The sequence below is a fragment of the Engystomops pustulosus genome, chromosome 1 (assembly GCF_040894005.1).
Source record: "Engystomops pustulosus chromosome 1, aEngPut4.maternal, whole genome shotgun sequence".
Lineage (NCBI taxonomy): Eukaryota > Metazoa > Chordata > Amphibia > Anura > Leptodactylidae > Engystomops > Engystomops pustulosus.
Window position 1 is genome coordinate 213,976,783 of NC_092411.1, and position 24,130 is coordinate 214,000,912.

Sequence of the window (24,130 nt, forward strand, 5' to 3'; positions counted from 1 at the left end):
CATACAAGTCAAATACCTCCTCCAGTTACAAGTCATGTCATAAAGCGGCTCTGATTGTGCACTGGCAGCGATATCAAAGCTGTAATTTCCTGGGTTCTGCTCTGCAAGAAACTTTTCAAAGGTCTTGGAACTTAGAGAGACCAATTAACTCATTCAACTGATCGCCAGACAGTCATTCCTTCAATCACATCCCCAGCCCTGGGAGAGGGGATGCTCGGCTATTTCAGTGTAGAGAAGCTCTTCTTAAGTTGTTAGTTTTTGATAGATTTTAGTTATATTTGCATAGTTTCAGAATCAATACAAACACAAGATGCAGCAAATGTATCTTTTTTCCAGACGTTGAAATTTGTGTGTATACAGAGACCTGAAAACCGGATTTATTAGTGTAACTTGCTCAGTAAATAAAAGTTAAAGAGGGGGGGGGACATAAAGTTTTACCAAAAAACTTCCCTGATTATCACATTATCATGTACTGCCAGAAGACAATCTCAGCTGTGATATAAATACATAGAAAAATAGAACAATTCCCACATACCTTTCTTTTAGATGTCACTGTAAATGTCCTAGGGTTCTCTGCTGTACAACCGAAATATTCTTCAAATATTAAGTAAGGCACAGCCAGAGTTTGTGCACTTTTTCTCAGTCCTGCTAAAATGTTAGATAAAGTAAAAAGCTGATGGAGTAGCCTGATATCCAATATCCTCACTGGTCAGAGATTGCAGTAGGTCTTGGCATAGATGCTTAGCTGGAAAGTTGCTGTGCCTCTGCACTGTGTGTTAGGTATCTGCTCTCTCTCACTCTGATACTGTAGTGCATTGGTGCTGAATGTCAATAGCAGAACACAGAGCTTCCCTCCCCTGTGAATAAATCCCATGCGCCTAACCCACCAACCAAGAGAGGAGGGTACAGATGCCTGAACCAATTGCCGCCCCCTACTCGCTGCTCACTTTCTGAATGGTATGAAGCCCGGCCCACCTTCACTATAAAAACAAAGACAGGGGCACAGGCAGGCACCACAGACTAAGAATGACAAAAGGATGAAGTAGAGGAGAGCAGTAAAAAGCAACAGGGAGAGGGGGCTGCCTGTGCATGCAAAGGGTTACAGAACTAAAATGCACTGACAGATTCCAGTTATAGGTTCCTTTTTAGGAAATTACTTTTACCAAACACATTAAGCTCATAGCATGAGGACAAGTGTATTTCATTTCTTGCTCTACTGTTTATTTAGTTACGTTGTCATCTTGTGTATGCAGCAGTGTAGGATTTGGCATACATAGCAAAGCTGTGTTTGTCACTTGGTTCTCTATTCATATGGTAGTAATATTAAAAAAAAAAAAGACGAGAGAAAAGATGTGTCAGAAGAGCATTTGAGAAAATGATCACATACATTACCCTGAGAATTATCATGCAATTAATTACAAATTTTGCATCTCTATATATTCAGCATTGCGCTAAACCTGTACTCGCATGCTGTAAAGAACATGAAAACATAATGTTCGCTCAGTTTGTTATTCAGAGCAGTGTCGCTTAGGATGGAACATAGGTTTTATTGAAAAAGAAGCCGTAGCGAGCACGGGAAGGGAAAAGAAAACAAAGTTGTTTTGTGAATAAATAGTCTTTGCCGTGAAGTTTCCAGACACCATTGCAAATGCGAACCATTTCATAAACGTTCTGCCAAGCCAAATCTGTGGTCACTGTGCATTTATTAAAATATGCAGGCATGTCTAAAATCCCAGAAGAAAAAGCAAAAAAATATAGATCTGATCCAGAGACTTATCCGGGTTACTAGGAATGAGGCTGTGAAAGAGTAGGATGTCTCATCATATGCATATGTTCACCACTTGTAACACGTTTTACAATTGTTGTATATGGCTTTTTTCCTTTTAATAAGACACAAATTACCACGTTTGTTTTTACTATGTAATTTATTGACTTGGACATAAGGGGAGGGCTTTAAACCGCTGCCATTTTTATTTCAGATCATAAACATAAATTTTAAGCCATTCATAATAGATTGTTTAAGTTTAGGCAAATCAGATTATATTATTATAAAGGGAGATCAAAGATATATTGCTATACTGTAAAGTCTCGCAGCTTTGACTTGCATGTGTTGGATAATGAGAAACAGCTCCTCTACAATCCAGCTTCTTAACGCTGATCAATCACGTGAAGTGAATGTAGAGCGATTCAATTCAGATGTAAGCACTTACTGCCTAATGGAAATTGCTACCTAATCCTTACACCTTCAGCATTTGTGTATTTAAGACATGAGTTTCTTAATAGCAATAATAAATGCCACCTGTATTCAGCACAATGACCTGAGAGGAGCCAAAAGCACCCAGTTATTACTGTCACTTGTGTGCAGCGCTATTATGTGTAAGGTTTCAGCCATGTGTCCATATTGGCGACATACGGATCTCACAAAACATAGCATGTTCCAACATTAGGAACGTGTAGAAAGATAGAGCTCAGAAGGTAGAAGTATAATGAGGATATGTTAAGGGGGTATTCTTTAGGCATTGTATGACGGGATTATTTGAGTACTAAATGTTCTAAATGTGATCATTGCAGAATTGTATTGGAACTCATGGTACATACTGTGAATACTGTTTGTTAGAGCTTTCCATTACTTGTCTGACATGATCAACCATAATACAAGACTGAATGGAAGGTGGTTAAAAGACAGATCAGATTAAGAGAAATATGGCAGTCAGTACCACAGGAATGCAAGTAAATAAAAAGGAATATTTAGACACTGTCACAAAATTTCTCAAATTTTGTTAGAATGCATGTGAGATGGCCCTTCTTTATACGTACAATAGGTATGGTACTGGGCCTGCATGCAGTGGTACTCTCCCTGATCTTAATAATACATTAAAACTACAAAAGATCAGGAGAAATATTTTCAATACATAAAGCCACTTTTACATTTCCAATAAAAAAACACATTGGCCCACATTTTTTTAAATCCTCTGCACCAGTTTTCTGTTGGACTTTGCACTTTCTTTTCAGTACTGTTTGTACATAGTATAACATGTGTACATGTATAAAGTGCCCACAACATATTTTTGTTGTGGCTGCACTATACCTGACGCGACACAAAATTCTGCACTGAAACGGGTGTTCCTGTGCACCCATGCGCCACTTTTATCATACAGAGTCCGACAGAATTATGTTGCAAGCTCTATGTTAAAGGTGCATTAAAAAAAGTTGGTGCACTCTGTCAGAGGGCGACAGATTTCTGAAGACCTTGCGCCACAATTCATGAATCTGGCGCACCCTGCACACTCCACTGGCAGACTGCACCTAGTGTAGTTTGCACTGTTTTGGATAAATGTAGGCCATTCTGTGGGGGAGATTTATCAGGACTTGTACACCAGTTTGCATATATATTCTGAAATGGTCACAATTATTTGCAATCTGCCAGTAATTGTGATTATTTCACCTTCTACAACATGTGGGCATGTAGGTGCGTGAAGGCAGTCATGGCTGGTGGCGGAGGTGGCCAGTATGGAATATTCCTGCCTCACGCTTGGCCCTCAAGCATTCAGGCCCAAACATATGCAGGCCATAGCGCACCTCTACGCTAGAATTGTCCACCAGATACATCGGGAGGATCTTCATTATATGCCAATGCACGGGGGCCGACAAATGGTAAATGTCCTACTATATCTCTATACCCTTCTAGATAAGTCAAGGATGTACCAAGGAAACAAATGCCACATGTGATGGCTTTTTAAAGCTAAAGCATTAAAAAAACAATATTTGTTTTTCTTTATTTAAGGTATTTTGATATATTGTATCTCAGCATATTAGCTTTATTGACTATTGAATTCTTAAAGGAACTATTTCATTAATATATAAATATATCTATATAAATTGGTTTTGGTGGAGAATAGAAGTTTGGCTTAAAATAAATTATAATTGTGAAAGTTATTACCGGCCGGAGTATCCCTTGTAATTTATAGCCTAGTCATCTACAAAGCCCAGGGCGTCAGCAGCTCTAAATATGGGCTGTTTGTATGGAAGTGTTTAGAAAAGTTTTTGTGAATATAAAGGTACTTAGTTTCTTTAAGAATCTGTGTCCACTTGCCCTACTGGTGACAGTCTAACAAACCACACACACAAAGCTGATGACAGATCTCATCCAGACCAACAAACACAGGACAACCTGCATAGGGCAGGAAAACACACTTCTCTTGTACTATAAACATGCCTCCAATAGAGCGCTATTATATTGTTCAGCTAGTGCCAGCATGTCCTTAGATAAATGGTTTTTTTATTGCAAAGTTACCATAGACTTCACATAAATAATTTGTCATAAAAAACACACAACCCAGTAACCCTTACATATGTGATATAATTTATTACAAAGATTGAACTAGACATGATTCATTTTGTTCAGTCACTTATCATAACTATTTAAAGGGATTATACGGAATTATAACATGACTGTTCACTTCCAAAAGAGCACTCCTCAGAATGTGTAATAGGATGTGTCCAATACTGCAGTTTACTAAAATGAATGGAATGGAGCTGCTAACACACAACCTGTAGACAGGTGTAGTGCTATTCACAGAAGAAAGACACATTATACTAGGAATATAATATAGGCTTGCTCTATTTGTCTGCCATTTGGAGACAATCTACTTATCACTTACTATAATATCTATGAATACAGCTTCGGCTACGCTATGGCATCACCATGGTGAGTTTGAAGACTGTTCAGTCAAAGCTCGGATTTAGATTTTTTCCCAAAAAGTTACTTTAAGAGCCCAGTTAGTAAACTTGGCTTTGTCAAGATTACAATATTTCCACAGCCAATTAACTAGGAGTATAGTTGGATGCATTGGGGCTCATTTACTATTACTCATTTTGGCGCATCGGCGCCGGCTTGCACGCAACTGAGATCGGGCGCGGGCCATCGGACACCCCTACAGATTCGACAGCGCACAGGATTTAACATTTAGAATTGTGTCGCAAGACACGCACTTACAAGCACCGGGAAGAAGCGGGTGAACTCTGGCGGATGCAGGAACTCTGCAATCAATATCACAACCTACAAAATGATGATAAAACACTTGAAGTTGATAGTTCAGCTGAGACATCAATGCACATCATTACTGAGCTTTCTACTACTAAGCCGTGGCTTGTAAAGAGACAGCAGATATGTCTTGCAATGCAGATTCATTTAGTGTGTGTAGTATGCACCATGTTAAAGTAGTTTTCTTAGGGCTCTGCTTTTTTCTAGAAACATAACCACATCTGTTCATGGCCTGTATCCAGTATTGCAGCCCATCCCTATACAAGTAAATGAAGCTGGCCTTCAGTGCTAGACTGATGTAGTATGGAAACCTATGTTATAAAACAGAAGGGACAACTGAGCTCACAAATTGCCATGCCCTTTAAGTATAAAGCAATGTTATATCAGCATTGGTTCTGGTTTTTTTAAGAATTTAAGAAATTACTGGTTCTTAAGTACTGCAGATTTTCTATATGCAGATACATCACACAAAAAAAATCTGCTATGTGAACAAACCATTAAGCCCTTTGCCTGCGATGTAAGTTTGTTCTGACAAACGCAGTCTGTGCACATGTGGGATTCAGTAACAATGATAGAACACCTACATATGTGAGGAGACTCAGTTTAGTTAAAGGGGTAAAAAAAACCTTGGTGGCAGTAGGGGGCTGCTTAAAAATCTAAACTTAAATATGCTTACCTCCTCGCACCCCATGCTGCTATTTCTCCGGTCCGGGCTGCATGTAAACAAACAGGGGCACGAAAGGCGCGCTGCGTTCAGCTTCTGGCCATGCCCACCTGCCCCTATTTCCAGCACTGCAAATGCGGCATGGGGGGGGGGGGTAGGGGGTTGCGTGGCCAGCCACCTCAACTTGCTGGAAACTGAGTGCTGCGAGGCTTCCGTGCCCCTGTTTGTATACTCCTCCATTTTGGACTGTTTCATTCGACTGGCATAATAGATCAAAAACCTAGAGAGAAAAGCCAGGATTCCATAAATAGTTCTCATAAAAAGCACATAATTTTATTCAATAGCACGTTAGAAGTCAGAACAGACATTTAGAAAATACATACTGTTCTAGAGGGACATAAAAACATCCATGGACATGGGTACTACCAGGGCAATATAAAATCACTGTTAACATTTAGAAGTAGGTTACAGGCATAGTATAGTGCAGTGGTGGCAAACCTATGGCATGGGTCCCAGAGGTGGCACTCAGAGCCCTCTCATTGGGCACTCAGGCTGTTTCCCAGCACAGAGTTTACCAGACAGGAATTAAAGGAATCCTCCTGCAGTCTGGGGAAGCCTGGGACATGCCATGCTCAGCATTATTTTATAGGGAAGCATCCTGGTGCAGGAAGAGGGAGAAGTTGCGGACAGGGTCAGATTTTTATTGGAGCTCCTGCTCCTGGATCCCACTAACAATATTGGTGTCCTAGGGATCATTGAAACCTGTGATATAGAAGGGAGTAAGAACATTGCATTATGTTACTGCTTGAATTGCTGTGTTGGCACTTTGCAATAAATGAGTGGGTTTGGTTTGCAATTTGGTATATTCTCAATCACTGGTATAGAGAACGCCTAAATTTGGAAAATTGTATAACTTTTCAGTATACAAACAGTAACATTCATTTGCTGAAATGAGAATACCCCTTTAAGTATGTACTACCACTATATCTTGTATGAGTAGGGACACATTTAGGCATTCCCTATATTATGTCTGTAACTTACTACTAAAACGCTAACAGTGATTTTATATTGTCCTGGTAGTACCCATGTCCCTCTGATGTTTTTGTGTCCCTCCAGCACAGTCTGTAATTTCTAAATGTCTGTTCTGATTTTTAACATAACATTAAGTAAAATGATGTACTTTTTATGGGAACTATTCATGGAATCCTAGCTTTTTTCTGTAGGTTTGTGTTTCATGTGGGATTTACCAGACGTCATATCAATTCATTTCAGTAATTCTAGGAGGTTTTTTTCTGTTATTCATCTACCAGGTAGTCCAAGACATCAACCAATGAGAATTCCTTATTTTGCTGGATGCTAAAACAAAGCATTAAGATTCGTTGGGAAAGCTTACATAGGGATAATACCTAAAGTCAAGTAGGAACCATTATGTTCTGATAAAATTGACACGCTTTTTCTAGGCCTTATAGCATCCCATTAGATAGCACTGATGTGAATGACAGCCACATGCCACCCATGTTGAGAACTGAGTTCAGCTCGCCTCCTGTGGTTAATAAACATGCCCCCGACTCCTTAAGTGAATAAACCCCGTATCTGTTTGATGTGTCTGATGAGAGCGGAGCTTCCACAAACACCTGGTCACGTCGCCCTCGGAGCAGGGAGCGCAGACAGTGCAGAGTGATGGGGAGAGCACAGCAGATACCAGCACCTCATCTATGTTTTCTTTGCCACACGTGATGATTTTATTAGCTCTTCTCTAGGACACACAGACCTCAGTTTGTCACTATCAGTTTTCCCTTTCACAAGTTTTAACCTATTCCCCAGACTCCATTCTGTCTTCTTTACAGAGGTTGAATACATTTGTTTTTCTATAGTTTAGAGGACGACAGTGTGAAAACATGAAGTGAACCTGTCAGAATAATAAAATATTGGATTCTTTCCCACCATAAAAATAAAATCTTGTAAAAAAACTTCTGGACAGGAGATGTCTTTTATACTTAGAGACAACACCCACTGTATTACATTGTAAGCTATAGAGTATGTATACTGTACAATGTAAATAATGATAGACAATAGATGCTTCAGTTTTGAGGATGTAGCAGCATCTACTGACAAAATACGTGAATTACAGCTACATCTATTTAGAACTCCCCATCAGAGGGACAGACAGGGCATTGCACAGCACAGCTCATATTAAATGTTTTTTTTATGTTCTTCAAGGTCTACTAAGGTCATATACTTTATCCTCAATAATCTTTTTTATATAATCTGTAAAGTTTAGTATTATATGGTAAAATGGCACATTAAATCATGTTTTTATGTTTTTTTATGTTTAATGTTATGTCTAATTTTATGAAAATGTTTAAACATTTTCTCTCCTATGCATTTCAAACCAAAGTGGCACAGCTGCAAATTTACATCAGATATGTATTGTACTATCTGCTCTGTGGCACTGTTGCACTACTACTGCTACTGGCAATGGTAGGAATCAGATTAATAGAGATTGTATTTCTATTACATCATTATTTTGTTGGCACATTATATAGTATATTTAGCAGCATATGTTCTACACTTAGCTCAGTGTTACGGCCTATGCCATTCAATAAACCTGTACACAATATACATTGACTTTCTTTTTACCCTCACCAGTTATGTGCCCCTGTGTTATAACATAATACAGTCTTTATCCAATTTTATTATTACATATTAGAAATGCAGCAGATTTACTATGAGCTCCACAATGTAACTTTTGTGTATAAAAATCATATTTTGTAGGATTAATCATGGCTTTGTTTTGACAAGAAAGACACATATTTTTTACTGTTAGAGATAACGTTTACAAAATGTTTCATTTGAACATTGGCTTATAGTCTCTATATCTATTGCATCTCTAAATTGGAGTGTGGAAACAATAGACCCTGTGGTCCTAGATGAAAATTTTCCAAGTGTTTTTATAATTCTATTTAGACTTTAGGCTATCTGAACATGTAGCAGAATTGCTATTGAATTTATCCAGCAGTAATTTTGCAGCCATATCACAGGCATCGAAAAAACATTTCCATTGCAATTTTTTTCTGCAGTGTTCGTAGGGCATTTGAATAAATCCCATACCCCACTCTGCTACTGTATAATGCTGCAGATTTCTATATATGTATAATATATGGATGCCTGTAAAGAATATCTACCATCAAAATCAAGCTTGAAAAATCTGGGGCACTTACTCATAGATCCAGGCACCACGACTGTGGTAATTCCTGGCAGCATAGTTTGGTTATTTTCCCTACAGTTCTGCTATAGCAGGGCACAATGACATTATCTTGTCGCTTGCGACCTAAACTGAAGGCCCCAGGGGCAGCTAAGAGCGGTAACCTGGGAGCACCAGCAGGTAAATAAATTAGTTTTTCTATTTGGGGGGGGGGGGGCTAAAATATTATTAATTGATATTTATTGAGGATAATGATTTATTATGGGACACTGGCAAATGCCAGATTTTAATTGTATATATTAAAAATCTTAAATATTTGAATAGGGTATTCATTTGTACACTTTCAGAGTAGTGTAGAGCTTTGTAGTGTAGGGCATTATACAAGGGATCAAACTGTTTCATGCAGTTGTCCCATTTTGGAACAATGTAATGAAGTGTTAAGTTTTAATTAAAAAATAAAGTGTAAAGAAAATGTAATAAAACCCCCACCAAACACAAAAATCGACCGTCCCTTTAAGAAAAACAAGTAAAAACACACAAATTTTGTACTGCCACACCCGTACAAATCTAGGCTACAAAACTATACTGAGATATATTGTATAGTATTTACGACAAGAAAACTTTTAAAAAATAAAGGAACAACAATGCCAAAAATTTACATTTTTAAAAAATCCATCACACAAAAGATTACATTATTTGCAATCAGGAGCCTTTATGAATACCCAAATGTGTAGAAATAAAATCTACAGGTCTTTTCCGTGAAAAAAAAAATCTCTCATAACCACTTTGCCAAAGAATTTCAAATGTTATGGCATTTAGGTTCAGCTACATAGGTACAAAACTTTTATTAGAAAAAATGTAATTTGTGCTCTTTTTAAAATATACTTCACAGCAAGAGTTAATAAAAGTTCACCATTAGGACATGTGATTTCCAAAATTGTGTTATTAAAAACTACATTTGCCCCCAACAAAACAAGACCCCATGAAGCTATAGTGACCAAAAAATATAAAAGTTATAGATTGATGAAAAAAACTGAAAAATTGCCTGGGCACTAATGTGGAAAACAGGTGCTGAGACAAGGGGTTACTACTGTGATTACATAAATATATAAGTTAATAAATAAATAAAACTGCATTCAACATAATAATTGATTGAAATCATAGGAAATGTTGAAATGTTCACTTAAAATTAATAAAATTCTAAAAAAAGAAAAAAAACTGTACACATTGGGGAAAATTTACTTACCTGGCCTTTCACGATCTTCTTTCTTCTTCCCGGTGCATGTGAATGCTTGATCTTGTGACACAATTTTTTAAATTCCACGTTTTTTCAGAATCCGTTGGGTTGTCCAATGGCCTGCCCTCCGATTCCTGTTGCGTGCATGCCGACGCCGATGCACCACAATCCGATCTCGTGTGCCAAAAACCCGGGGCAATTCAGGGCAAATCGGAAATATTAGGGAAACCCGACGTAAGTGCGGCGTTCGGACCCTTAGTAAATGATCCCCATTGTTTTTAGTAAAGATCACCAATTCTATAAGAAACAACTGAAAACCAACAGTGTGTAAAAATATCTTACCGAAATAATATTGGGAGTAAGTTCTGGCTTGAAATAAGATATGTTTATAGTTTTTTTCATCTGTTTTCAGACTGCCATAAAATGATGTATGGACTGGAGAGCTATGATGTAAGTGAGACAGCAGACCACACAGAGCCCCTCCATAGAAATCTACACGAATACAAATCCCTCCCTTTGAGTTTACAATAGCAGAGGAAGTTCATCAATCTGGAACGTAGATGACAATGTTGTCATGCATCACCATGTCTCCGGCAACAAAAAACTGCAGCCCTCGCATGTCATGTTTGCTGAGAAAACACGTAGCATATGCTCATTATTCTGTAATTAAAACCGTCATACAATGCCAAATATGACATGTTCATTTGCATTACCACAATTCATAACTGGCTTTCTGTCCTCTGTCTGTTGTGTGTCAGCCTAGTATTTGAGACATGTTTAGGCAGCCGTAGATGAAATATAGAGGTTTAGTTTTACCATTCATCATGTCATGTGTACAGTAATACAGTTAGTTGATATATTACCATATACAATGTTATTTAAACATAACACAAATTCAGATTTTGACCTCTTACCACTACATCGTTTTCAATCCCATTGTAACTCTTATAATTTTTTTTGTTGGAGTTCTGAGCTCAGTGTTTTATACAGTATCTGTAAATATTACATTGACAGGAGGCATATTCAACCCTCTCTTAAAGGAAATGTACCATTTGTTTTTATGCATTGTGAGCCAAACATACCTTTAGAACGCTGTAGATACACTGCTGCAGATGCATAAGCACATTCAGGGCCGGTTCTAGACAACGTGGGGCCCTGGGCAAAACTAAAAGTGGGGCCCAAAATAAAACTATTTTATGACCAGTCACAGTCAGCAAGAGGCTCCCTTTAGTATGGTAAAACAAACTGTAATTTTATAGGAGATAGATAGCTGATATGGAGATTGATGGGCAGCACGGTGGCTCAGTGGTTAGCACTACAGCCTTGCAGCACTAGTCAACATCTGCAAAGAGTTTGTATGTTCTCTCTGTGTCTGCGTGGGTTTCCTCTGGGTCCACCGGTTTCCTCCCACACTCCAAAAAATTACAGGTAGGCTGATTAGACTTGTGAGGCCCATTGGGAAAAGGGACCGATATTTTCTAAAAGCAGACACTTGCCCCATTTTCAAAATAGCATCAAAGCATGCAACTTTGATTCGAAATGAAACATTTTACAAAAAAATACTTAAAATTTCACTTTGATGGCAAAAAATGTGCTCCAAACAGAAACTATTTACCTTCACATCTCCTAAATGTAATAGATGGACATGTGTAGAGTTCACAAATGTCCCATATTGATATGTTCACATAAATAAATCATTATAATATCACTAACACTGTAATAACTAGACATCTGCTTTTCAGCTAGAAAATTCACACAAATCTATCATTGTATGTTCCTTACACAATGGTCACCCAAATAAATGACTATATATCCATAAACCAAGCTAATGAGATAATAAAGTCACTTTTAGATGTGCAACATTGTATTAGCCACACAATAACAGAACCCTCCGCGCTTCATAAGAATATGAGTGAGAACGTCATAACATAGGTGCAAATAATGGAGGATGATGGGAAATAAAAACTTTATTCCAGAACATGTGTGTGTTTTTGGTGTTACATATAACTTTATGGACATGTTCTGGGTTTGAATGTGCATTGTATCAGCCAATTTTCCCAACAACAAAAAACTATCACAAAATAAAAGGGAATTATAGAGAAAGTGTGTTCTTAGATAGTTCTGCATAGAGAAGGGTTAAAAACATGAATATTAGTTGATATTATCCCTTCTCAAAATGTAGTAACATATAAAGTGAATATTTCCATTATCTGTGAGGAGCAACAGCTCCTGTGTGCAGTGTGTTCTCCCTGCAGCCTGATGGCTAAGAATCTGGAGGGGGGGACACTTCAGGGGGCTGTATCTTTGCCTCTGTGACACATAGAACCTTACTTCTTGTTTTCCTATGAAAGAAGAGAGTCTCCTCTTTTATATGAATCTGTGCTTCTACGTTTTAGGAAAATGGAGATAATAACTGTTGAACTGCCGTTGGGAGTGATTTTTATATATAAAAATATATTCTCACTTTAAACCTGAATATCTCTGGATCCATAGCACCTAGAAACAAAATTCAAGATTCATTTGAAAGAAGAGATTCTCCCCTTGCAGGGGGCCCTGGGCAATTGCCACCTTTGCCTACCCATAGCGCCGGCCCTGAGCACATTACAAGGAGCTTCTTGCACTGTCCAGACAGGACTAATCAACCTGGTCTGGATAATTTATATACAGCAGCTGGGGGAATCACTAAGATTCTATGATGAACATTAAAGGGGGTTATCAAGTTTTACATTAATCCACAGAATAAGGGATACATGTAGACTAACAAGAACTCCTGCCATCAGCAGAATGGAGAATTACAAGTTCCCCAACCACCTCCATACCTTTGATCCATCCAGCACTCCATTAAGTTGCATGAATCTTACTCCCCTGTTCCACAGATTTTCGGCTGAGGGATCTCAGTTTAACTTGATTTAACTGCTTTAACCACCACTTAGAATAGCTACAGTAGTTATTTACTGGGCTGTTCCTGTGATTGCCAGGGACTAGCTCTCATGGAATCACTTTTGCATGGAAACTTTTTTTGGTATGTTTTGGTGTAAATTCTTCCAAATTTGGACACACCTGTTGGGACAGGGATATCTTTAAAAGTAACTCTTGTACTATTCTATTTACCTCATTAACATTTCATGTATTATTATGTTTTCAATTTATTCAGAGCTTTTTCATAAAGACTATAGGGCGGAATGAAAAAATACATAAATATTATGTGATTAGAAAAAAGTTTGTCAAAAAAGCTCATGTTCTGTAAACAAAAAAAAAAAAGTTCCCGAACTGGGTTTTTGAAGCCTAAAAAGAAGAGGTAGAAGGAAATGTGAGAGAATTGAGCTATGGAGCTATGCACTTTGTCAAATGAAATATACTGCTGACATCTTCTAATATAACACAAGAAAATGTTCATACTTTAAAAAAAATGTATGTTTAGTTTTTAACTATTTTTTAATATGTAAAATATTGAAGGTTATGATCCTAAAGGAAATGCACTGCAAATGTCACATTTTATTTTTCAATCTACCTTTGCTTTGTTAATCCTGTGTTTTGTATCCATTATGGTAAACTTTCCACATATTTGCTTTTTGCTCCAAAAGTAATGTCATGGAGAACCACAGACCTGTGATGTAAGATTGTTTTCCGGAGAATCACATTCTAATCATTTTCCTGTAGGAGTAATCTGGTTGATTCCGTTTCTCATACATGTTTGATGCAAGTTTATTTCAGTGTCCATAGCAACAGATATCAAAGTGAGGAAGAGTTGCAAGCTTTCCCAGGCTGTTCCATTCGGGCAGATAGAGTTGGTATTTCCTCTGCACTAGTATGTTCAGTAATAGTGATATATCACAAATCACTTTGGCAACTTTATTCAGCTTTATTATTTGACCTTATTTTTAACCTGCTGGTGGAGTAAAATAATTTTACATTTTTTTACAACCTCCATCAAGCATAATATCTACTGGCAACATGCTGTACATACATGTATTGAGATTTCCATAATGCCTTTATTATTTGCATGATGCTGTTTCTGTGATACTTCTGTTTAAATATGTATGTTACTGAGACAGTAAGTGCAAGATGGTCATCACCCGGAACACTGCTAGTCCTGCTTCAACCATGTCACTCCAAGCTTCTCACAAGACAAATCTTCTGCTTCTCTAAAAGAGAGGGTAATGGTTATATCATATATATATATGGGGGCTTAGTGGTTAGTATTACAGCCCTCCAGCGCTGTTGACCTTGGTTCAAGTCCCAGGGCCAACATCTGTAAAGAGTTTGTATGTTCTCTCCGTGTTTGCGTGGGTTTCCTCCTGGTCCTCCGGTTTCTTCCCACACTCCAAAACATACTGGTAGGTTGATTAGATTGTGAGCCCCTTTGTGGACAGGAACCAATTGGACAAGCTCTGTGCAGCTCTGTGTAATATGTGTTATCTAAATAAAGGAATTATTATTATCTAGCAGCCCTCCATGTGCCAAGGACATGTCTTTAATGCGTCAACTGCCTTATTAGCATAAATATCAAGATGGAAATTTCTCTGAAATTGCACATAAATAATAAAGATATTTTTCCAGGCTTTCATCCACGCTACACCTATTCCTTGGAATGCACTACCTCGATCTATCAGGCCTAACTTGAAAACTTTGAAATGGGCTATAAAAACCCATGTTTTATGTTAGGACTATCACATTCCCTTTCATTTTCGTTTCTCTTATTTTCCACTGATTTATCCCCCTGTCACCTAATAATACCATTTAACAGGTTTCTTAGCAGACTAATGCACCCTGGTTTCTGTAAATATAAAAAGTCGCTAGTGACTGGCTCATTAAGCATTATTTATCTATTTATTTGTCCCTTAAAGGACATCTACCACCATTATCTCGGTGGCAGACTGTCCCATAACGCACCCTTGTTACCTCTAGGGCATGACTCAGCCTCTTTTCGCTTCCTCCGGAGCCTCCGTTACAGTGAGAAAATAAGCTTTTAAAAATATTCAAATGAGTCGGAGGCACTCAGGGTCCCGTCCAACGAGCACCTCCTGGTTCCTCCAAAACTTAATTTATGCCTCATTGTTATTCACCGCTCCCATGTCTCTCTGCTTGATTTCTTACGCAACCGTACAGGATACCTAGATGGAAGATGGAATTTTAGACAGCTGGGTGACACCACCGTTTGGCCAATGAGAGACATGGGAATGGGAACCCGAGAAAATGGTGGTTGATGTCCTTTAAAGAATGGCGGGACCATTGTACAAGTCACCTTCTGTCACTCCTTCATCCTCATAGATTGTAAGCTCTTGCGAGCAGGGCCTTTACTCCTATTGTTTCATCTAATTATGTTAATTTAATGTAATGTCTGTGTCTCTGTTTTATTTGTATATGTACCCCATGATCCATACAGGGCTGCAGAATACAATGGCACTAAAAATTATTATTATAGATATTTAAAGTGTATTTCTTTACCACATGATGACTACATAGCACAATGCATGGGGAGTTAGTAGGCTCCCTCTAAAGAGGACACTATCCAATCAATTTTGAATGTACAAGGACACACCCCTTTGACAATTGTAATGGTTATATTTAGTTGTAATTTCTTAGAGTTGTGTAGTATCATTGAACGCTTTAGGTCACGGGTACGCATCTGCGGCCTAGGCCGGACGGGAGCAGGGGCGTGGTGAGGTAAGGTCGGGCCGGGGACCGGGGCATCGCTGGACACCTGTGACGCAATACACTTAAATGGGTATTCTCGCCTTGGCATTCACATCTGCCATAAACATTTCTTCAAATGTGATGCTCTTTGTGTCTGTCTGGCAGGGAATCATTGTGTGTGCTGCTTTGTGGATAGGAGAGAGAATAGTGAGATAGATGGTCTCTTCTGTTTGCCACTCCATCCCAGTATGTGATTCTACAGAACTTTCTACATCTCTATCTGCACATCAAACTGTGTCCTAGATTGCTCTGCAGCTCTCTCCCCAACCTACGTCAGCTCTCCTAACACTTGGTATACAGTAGGAAAGATACTAACCCTTAGTGCTCACACAGCACTTCACTTCCTGTAACTATTTTACTGCTGGTTTCTACTACTTACAGCTGTAGCACTGGCTTAATTGACTTAAACTGTCAACCAGCTACTGACTGGCTTAACCCATTAACTAGATCTAATGATACATTCTGTAGTGGAATGCATAGATCTGCCTATTTTCTGTGATAACTAAATGAGTTAACATACTTTAAGTCATGTTAACCAGTGCTACATCTGTATCACAAGCACCATGTTCGTGGCTGCATGGCTAGTCCCTTTACACATCCTGTATGTAAACTAGGCAGTTTTCAGTGGATTTACTTGTAGAAATCTCATTGGATTTACTGCTAAATTACTTACCGTATATACCGGCGTATAAGACGACTTTTGAAGACAGAAAAATCTTCTGTCTTCTCTGGGGTCGTCTTATATACCGGTAATCGTCTTATACGGCGGGTCCCGGTGCATGGAGAGGGCTCACGGGCTGAGCATATTGCAGCAAAGGCTTACCGGTAACACCCGCGATCGGGTGTTTGCACAGCGATGGCTGCCGGCAGCCTCAAAAAGCTGCCGGCAGCCTCAAAAAGACATCGGGGTGCATACTCACCCTCCGTTGTATACTACTGGGGGAAGTGCTGTATACTACTGGGGGCAGTGCTGTATACTACTGGGGGCAGTGCTGTATACTACTGGGGGCAGTGCTGTATACTACTGAGGGCAGTGCTGTATACTACTGGGGGCAGTGCTGTATACTACTGGGGGCTGTGCTGTATACTACTGGGGGCTGTGCTGTATACTACTGGGGGCTGTGCTGTAATGGTAATGTTGTTGTTGTATGCCTTATGTTTATGAGCGACAGTTTTCCTGCTATATACCTGCATGTCATAAGAATTTAAATTATAAAAAGGACCATGTTAAATTTAAATCTGTTTTTTTTTTTATTTTTACCGGTGTTTTGTATGCATTGGAAAAGGGGTAGTCTTATACGGCGAATATATGTTAAACTCTATATTTTAAACAGAAAAGTAGGGGGGTCGTCTTATACACCAGGTCGTGTTATACGCCGGAATATACGGTAATGAGAGAGTATTAATCGAAAGTATTGGCATCCTAAATTTGTCTCACCTTAATGGCAGATACAGGAAGAGGTTAGTCTCCGCCCACTTAACTACTGCTTAGGATTTTGACATGAAGCATCAGAAGAGAAAGTGCTATAACTCTGGAACGAAAAAGGCAAGCAGCAAATATGGGAAGTGTTCTGTTTGCTTTTTAAAGTAGTAATAACATGACAATTTAGTAAAATTCATTATGACTTTAGAGTTAGAGATTTACATTTAAAGATTTAATAAAGTGTGATGTTTTTCATTGAGAAACAGTGTATCATCTGCCTTCAGTTTGTGTGTGTAATCACTCAATATAGTTTTTCTTTAATAATGTTGAGCTGTAATACCAGACTTGAGCCGTGGACAACTGTATTATTGTTTCTGAAAAAATGGTCTTGTTTCTCTAATCTCACACAATTCTCATTTACAAGAGTGTGGAGCTGTGTGTGTCATATATAAACATGTTGATGAAATTCCTTCCTTTACATAAAACATAATCTCCTTAAATTACATAGCAACAACCAACACCATCTACTTAAGATAAGTATAGTATATAGAAGCCTATGTAGTCATGTACAATTTTGTGGTTGCTCTATGTACTGTGAATCTGGTGTCCAGACCACAATCCAGGCTGTTTATTGCATTTTTGTAAATGAAACTTTATGCACAGAAATAAATATAGCATTTATACACTTATCAAATGTTTTAGTAAAGTCTTTTCCATTCACAAGAAACCATTTATGAATTATATTTAGCATATACATTCTTAATTGGAAAAAAAACTTCCTTTTTTCACTAATTTATGGTTTTCTACAAAGATACATTGTATGCACACAGTGTATGTATAATTTACCCTTACATATTTTACTTTAAACAGTAAAGGAAAGTATAGCAAATATTTAAGAAAACATAATGGTAGTGGGGCAGATTTCTAAAAAGTAAGACAGAGCAAAGTTAGACTAGACTCAGTCTTATTCTACACCAGAATAAAGGAATAAGATTTATCAAGTTATTTGTTGTAATTTGCATCCTAAAGACCATATTTAGCATGGATTTAAGTTAGTTTTAAGACACGTTTACGACTAGTGTGAGAAAAGGGACTTTGTCTCAGAAAAGGGGGTTGGCCTGTCGTAAACTAAGCCAACAAAGACGAGATTCAAAGTACTAGACAGTCTTAAAGGGGTATTCCCACAAAGAAGAAATTTTTAATTTTACTCAGGATAACAGAATAACACATTCTCTAATTTCACAGGTACAATTCTAACCTGTCTCTACCAGTCCTATTGTGTACAATTGTGGTTGACAGATACCGGTACTAGTGAATGTTCAGAAGCTAAATGAAAGTGTAGATAAACCTATATCCTGATGATCTAAGCATATTGTGAGCACATAGCATCTCACAACACTAGAGGGATCATAAAGTGTCTGCTTAGACAGTAAGAGGGTAAACATTATCTGTATTGTGGAAACATCACTAGGGGGTTATAAGTTAAGAACTCCAGTGCATGGAGTAGAGCTGTTTGTGTATGTGGGCAGTAGTGATTTCTGTAGTTCTCCTGTGTATGGTGCAGAGATTTTTGTGTATGTATTCAGTAGTTCTGTGGGAAGTCCTTCAGTGTAGACAGCAGAGTTGTTTGTGCATGTGAGCGTAAAGCTATGTGTAGTCTACAATGTAATCAGCAGAGTTGTTTGTGTATGTGTGCTGGAAAGGTTTAAATAATATAAAATATATATATTTTTATTGGGTCCACAGTACCAGACAGAGACAATTAGGTTTACTGTAAAGGACATAGACTATAGATTAAAGTGGTGCTATTTGTGCCCCGTACACTGATTTGTGAAGGAGCAACTATACTTCAGAAAATATCATCCTGATAGATTTATAGAAAATGTTACTGGAGAAATATTGGAAAAAAATAGGCATGTTTTTTCTGGTCTTCACTATCCAAGAGGCAGCACAGACTTTATTAATACTACTTTATGATTTTGAAGCTGATATGAGAAGTCAAGGGTTAACATGAAGTAAGGGCCTACTACAGCAATAGTTTTTATGATTTTTTGTGCATTGCACTTTGTGGATAATTGTGTGGTTTGCAAATTTGCTTTACAAACAGGAAATATGTAGTCATCCAAGTGGGATTTTCTCTGAACCAACTGATCTCATAAGAATTTTGGCGCCACTCCATGAGGATGATGCATTCCCACATTATTGGGTTTGCTTATGATTTTGGCATTCTCACTGGCAAACTTGTCGGAATTAGTTTCCCTGCCTGTAATGCTGTTTTATTGGCTTACTATAACACATAAACCATATAAATCATATTTGTTATGATTACTTCTGATTCCTTTTGAATGCAACTTTTATTTATGGACATTTTACATATGTACTATATGTATATAATGCATATTTTATGATCTCATAATATCATACACAATGGTGGCATACAGTACATAAAACAAACTGATTTGGAAAACAATGTGAAATCCACACACTCATATGTAACAAACAGCATAAACATTTTTTATAAAACAATTATCTTTTATTGTCAACACAGTTTCTTAGTGCATTATGGTATTGTATTTTTATATGGCACAGATTGGCTATAGGGCCAGAGCTCTCTATTTCTGTAAGACACACAAGTGCCAGAGCTCTTTTTATTACCCCAGCACAGAATTAACCAGACAGGACTCAAATAATCTTCCTGCAGTTCAAGGCAACTTTCAGTTCTGTTTCATCCCCTAACTATTTGTGCCATATCTATACATCACGCATATTGCAGCAAACACCCAATGTTACCAAACACGATTAATGCAGCTTTGGTGGCGGTAAAAATCTAGTGGTGCGTGCTCACCGTCATTTTGGCTTCTATTGCCACTCCCCTTTATGTCATCGGGGAAGCAATGATATGTTGCTATGACAGCCTCCGGTCTTTGTAAGACCTGCTCATTTGTTACACTCCCATAATGCACCATTGTAATGCATAATCAGCAAAATACACTTAACAATGTGTAACGTATCTATAGGGCACATGTCAGCTTGGAAAGGGCTGACAGACTTGGTCATCTCTTTACACAGTGAGTGTTTGCTGCATGTTGCAGCTAACACCCAATGATAACATCCGCAATTGATGAAGCTTTGACTGTGGCAGCAAAAAGCTGGTGGCACGGGGGCGCCATCATCATGGCTTCAATTGACACTCCCTATTATATCATCGGGGAGCAATGATCTGTTGCTATGACAGCCTTTGTAACACCTGAGGCTGTATAGCATCTGTTCTTTCGTACAATCCCATCATGCATCATTGTTTCTAATACCCATATACTGCCATACTGTACTATGACAATATATGGTAGGCTCAATCAGACAACCTAGGATTAAAGTACCCTAGGGAATCTGAAAAATAGTAAAATAAAAAAAAGGTAGGGATCACCATGTCACAAATGTAGCATAGTAGCATTTGAAATGACATACACAAGTATGAAAGAGTTATTAGCCCAAATTATTATTGGTAAAATTAAAGGGGTAATCCAGGAATCAGCATTATTCATAAACAATATATAAGAATATATGTAATTAGTTGCTAATTACAGCAGGAAACGCTGTGGACATACCCTGTAATGAAGAATTAAAATGCTACCAGCCCTTTAATCAGTCCGTTAATTTCCTCCACGTGGAGAAGACACAGGACAGAAGATGGCCGCTTGTCAAATGTCCACATCACATGTCCTGCAGCTGCCTGGGCAGGTCATGTGATCACCACTACGTTTGGCTGTAGTCGGTCGGTTGCAGTGCATTCAGTATGGCCAGTGTTTGGTGATGACAGCTACACATCATTACTATGGTAACAGAGCAGGTAAACCTGTTAGATCATCACTGGGAGCAGAGCATAAGAAGTAGGAGAAGTTACTGAGAACTAAAGGATCTTGGGACTTGTGGTTTCCAGTGGCGGCCATCTTGGTGATAACTTCTCATACTTTAGAGAGGCCATAAAATTTTGTGAATCATAAAATCAAACTAATTAAGCTACATTTTGTGGCTAATGACATTAAGTTTTTTGACATTCACTTATTAAAAGCATCATGGGTTTTTCTAGCAGATGTTCATATTCCTGGAATACCCCTTTAAGAATTTTTTTTTGTAGAGGAGGTTTTAATTTTTGTAAATGTATAAAAACATTATAAAACCAATATAAATTTGTTATCCCCCTGATCATACCGATCCAAAGAATAAAGCAGATATGTAATTTGGGGCGCACAGTAAAAGTCATAAAGTCCAAGCCCACAAGAAAATGGCACAAATATCTTTTTTCACCAATTTCACTGCATTTGGATTTTTTTTCCTGCTTCCCAGTACACGGCATGGAATATTAAATATTGTCTCTATAAATTGCAATTTGTTACGCAGAAAAGAAGCCGTCACACAGCTCTTTACAAGGAAAAATATAAAAGTTAGATTTTTGAAGGTGGAGAATAAAAAATGAAAACTCAAAAACAAAAAAGGCGCTGGTCTTAAAGAGGTTAAAGTGAAACTTCCTTGGCTACTTGGGACTGGAGGAAGATTTAGATATGTTTGAAAGTTGTCAAAGAACCAGGAGCAACAAGTTACTGCCCAAATTCCTATGTTGCCCCTTTGCGATATATAACTGTGCTTTGGGTTGCATTTTACCACCGCGGGAGATGGTACTAGCCGACACCTGGGAGCGGAGTCTTCACCAGGTCAGGTCTGAGGTCACAACAGGGAAACAGGCAAGGCAGGCAGAAGAATAGGTACAGGAACACAAAGGAAGGTTTCTCTTGGGCAATAGAGCTCAAAGATCCGGCAGGGAATCCTGGGAACAGCTGGCCTTTACGGAACCCGGGAGTGCCAGCACCAATCAGCGGTGCGCTGGCCCTTTAAATCCCAGAGTGCCGGCACACGTGCGTTCCCGCTCCCTAGGCCCAGGCCGGACGGGAGAAGGAGCGTGGAGAGATGAGTTTGATGCCAGGTCCCGTGATCCGAGACATGGAAGGCGGGGGCACCTATGACTGTACCCCCCCCCTTTCGCCCTCCTCCTCTTCTTCTTGGTCCCAAGAAACCTCTTACGGAGAGCAGGTTGTACAGGAGAGGTGATTTGCCGAGGAACTGGCCCCTCTCCCACGTCAAGACAGAAGGAGGTGACACCATGCAGCGTGATTGGCAATCTGGACCCCAAAAGCAGGTCTCCCAGTTGAGGACCGGAGCATGAAGTTGCAACCATGGGAGACCCAGGAGGACAGGTGAAGTGGAGCGTGGCAGCACATAGAATGAAAGTTTCTCCATGTGAAGATCTCCAACTTGAAGACAGATAGGCTCAGTGTGGTACCGGACCGGATCGGAGAGAAGCTGTCCACTAATTGAGGAGATTCCAAGGGGCTGCTTGAGGGGAACCACCGGGATGTGATGACGGGAAACAAAAGCGAAATCCACATAGTTCCCAGCAGAACCACAGTCCAAGAAAACTTAAACTTGCACAGGAGTGTGAGTACCGACATAGAGAAGTACAGGAACTGTCAGGCGTGGAGAAACAGTATTCACACCTAGGGATGTTCTGTCCAGGACCCCTAGGTAGTGGTGTCTTCTGGATGTGGGATGATGGACAGAACAAGCCCCAATGAAGTGCTGGGACTGGCACAGTCTTGAACGTTTCTTGGCGGTGAGATGGGCTTTGTCGACTTGCATAGGCTCTACTTCAGACTGTGCGTCCGGAGGCTGGAGCGGCCTTTGGGAGACAAGAGCAAAACAAGGTAGCTGAGGAAGCTGATTCTGAGGTTGCTCGTGATGCAGGGCCGGCGCCAGCACCCGGCAAACCCGGGCCCACAGCTGCTAGGAGGGCCCACTCGTAGCCACATCTCATTCTCCAGCAGCCGGGCCATGCCGGGTGCTGGCACCGTAAAGCGGCGCTCCGGACGCTGTGCGGCTGCCGGCAGGAGGAGGAAGACAGCGAAGGGGGAAGCTCCGGACCTAGAACAAGAATAAGGTGAGTACTATTCTTTTATTTTTAATGCTCACATTTACTAGTCCATGGAGGTGATGAGGAGGGGACTGTATATAATGAATAGGGGATGAGGAGGAGCTGTATATAATGAATGGGGGGGGGGCTGTATATAATGAATGGGGGGGTGAGGACGAGCTGTATAAAATGAATGGGGGGGGTGAGGAGGAGCTGTATATAATGAATGGGGGGGGGGTGAGGAGGAGCTGTATATAATGAATGGGGGGGTGAGGAGGAGATGTATATAATGAATGGGGGGAAGAGGAGGGGACTGTATATAATGAATGGGGGATGAGGAGGGGACTGTATATAATGAATGGGGGGTGAGGAGGGGACTGTATATAATGAATGGGGGGATGAGGAGGAGCAGTATATAATGAATGGGGGGGGTGAGGAGGGCTGTATATAATAAATGGGGGGTGGGTGAGGAGGGGACTGTATATAATGAATGGGGGGGGTGAGGAGGGGACTGTATATAATGAATGGGGGGGTGAGGAAGAGCAGTATATAATGAATGGGGGGTGAGGAGGGCTGTATATAATGAATGGGGGGATGAGGAGGGGACTGTATATAATGAATGGGGGGATGAGGAGGGGCAGTATATAAAGAATGGGGAGGTGCGGAGGGCTGTATATAATAAATGGGGGGATGAGGAGGAGCTGTATATAATGAATGGGGGGGTGAGGAGGAGTTGTATAAAATGAATGGGGGGGTGAGGAGGAGATGTATATAATGAATGGGGGGAAGAGGAGGGGACTCTATATAATGAATGGGGGGATGAGGAGGGGACTGTATATAATGAATGGGGGGTGAGGAGGGGACTGTATATAATGAATGGGGGGATGAGGAGGAGCAG

General features: G+C 39.5%; 1 protein-coding gene and 1 long non-coding RNA gene across 4 annotated transcripts in view; both read right to left on the bottom strand.

Annotated features, from left to right (window-relative positions):
• Positions 1-24,130, bottom strand: part of NDNF (neuron derived neurotrophic factor) — a 57,378-nt gene that overhangs the window by 18,999 nt on the left and 14,249 nt on the right. Inside the window, exon 1 of one of the 3 annotated variants that reach the window (XM_072119340.1) lies at positions 536-853. The exons of the other annotated variants lie outside the window; for them this stretch is intronic. The gene's annotated coding sequence lies outside the window, so the exon portion shown is untranslated. Of the gene's footprint in view, positions 1-535; positions 854-24,130 lie in introns of those variants that run through there. 3 annotated transcript variants of the gene reach the window in all.
• Positions 13,673-20,941, bottom strand: LOC140073208 (uncharacterized). Its single transcript, XR_011849189.1, has 3 exons — positions 20,876-20,941; positions 17,286-17,379; positions 13,673-14,295 (listed from the first exon to the last, which is right to left on the bottom strand). It is a non-coding gene; the product is annotated as an uncharacterized lncRNA (long non-coding RNA).